General features: G+C 51.0%; 1 pseudogene across 1 annotated transcript; it reads right to left on the bottom strand.

Moving 5' to 3' along the window:
- Position 1: 1 nt before the first annotated feature.
- LOC105544647 lies at positions 2–1,062 on the bottom strand (annotated as a pseudogene). Its single transcript, XR_001006803.1, has one exon. The product of XR_001006803.1 is annotated as a keratin, type II cytoskeletal 8 pseudogene (transcript).
- Between the last annotated feature and the right edge of the window lie 421 nt (positions 1,063–1,483).

Here is a 1,483-nt window from a genome sequence, read left to right on the forward strand (position 1 = left end):
TGGCGGCCTCCAGGGAAGCCCTCTGGCCTTTGAGGCCCTCAATCTCAGCCTGAAGCCGGCTGATGTTCCGGTTCATCTCGGAGATCTCAGTCTTGGTGCACCGCAGGTCATCCCCGTGCGTCGCAGCCAGGCTCTGCAGCTCCTCATACTTGATCTGGTACATGCTCTCAGCCTCAGCCCGGCTGCGGTTGGCGATCTCCTTGTACTGTGCCTTGACCTCAGCAATGATGCTGTCAATGTCCAGGGAGCGGCTGTTGTCCATGGACAGCACCACAGATGTGTCCGAGATCTGGGACTGCAGCTCCCGGATCTCCTCTTCATACAGCTGCCTGAGGAAGTTGATCTCATCAGTCAGCCCTTCCAGGCGAGACTCCAGCTCTACCTTGTTCATGTAAGCTTCATCCACATCCTTCTTGATGAGGACAAATTCATTCTCCATCTCTGTACGTTTATTGATCTCATCCTCATACTTGTTCTTGAAGTCCTCCACCAGCCCCTGCATGTTGCCAAGCTCTGCCTCCAGCTTCAGCTTCTCCTGGCCCAGAGTCTCCAGCTGCCGCCTAAGGTTGTTGATGTAACTCTCGGACATGTTGTCCATGTTGCTCCGAGCCGCCTTCTGCTGCTGCAGGAGGCTCCACTTGGTCTCCAGCATCTTGTTCTGCTGCTCCAGGAACCGTACCTTGTCTATGAAGGAGGCAAACTTGTTGTTGAGGGTCTTGATCTGCTCCTTCTCCTGGGTGCGCACGGCCTGGATGTTGGGGTCCACCTCCAGGTTAAGGGGACTCAGCAGGCTCTGGTTGACCGTGACTGTGGTGATGCCTCCCATGCCGCTGACCCCACCATAGCCGCCGCCCAGGCCACCCCGAAAGCTGCTGCTTCCCACTCGGGAGAAGCTCGAGGAGCTGATGCGGGCACCGGGCCCACTCGTGTAGGAGCGGCTGCTGAAGGCCCGGGGGCCAGAGGTGGACACCTTGTAGGACTTCTGGGTCACCCTGATGGACATGGTGGAGGCAGGAGTGGAGGCAGGCGGGCCAACCAGGAGGAGATCCTAGAAGGAGCGGAGATGTGTGTTCATTTTAATAATGAAATATAGCAAATTCTTTTTCATGAGGGAGCTTCTTTTATATGCAAATTTTTGGTAATAGAAACAGTCATAGAATGATTACATGAATTAATTGTAAATTATATTTTAGTTGAAGATTTATTTTTTGAAAAACAGTAATGACAACTATGTTTGACATACAGAAAAGAGTGTAATTTGATGTAACTACATGAGTCCATTTAAACACACACATAAACACACACACATTTTGCCTGCCCCTTTACAAAGTGTTTTAAAAAATCTATGCAGATGTAGAGAATAACCTTGAATAATTATTTGAAACACTAGAGATAATTTTAACATGCTCAGGCTCCAGCACCCTTGACAAGCTGCTGCCATTTCCCACCCTGCACAGACTTCCTCCTCACCCCACTTGGTTGC

Source organism: Mandrillus leucophaeus, unplaced genomic scaffold, assembly GCF_000951045.1.
Source record: "Mandrillus leucophaeus isolate KB7577 unplaced genomic scaffold, Mleu.le_1.0 Scaffold303, whole genome shotgun sequence".
Taxonomy (NCBI): Eukaryota; Metazoa; Chordata; class Mammalia; order Primates; family Cercopithecidae; genus Mandrillus; species Mandrillus leucophaeus.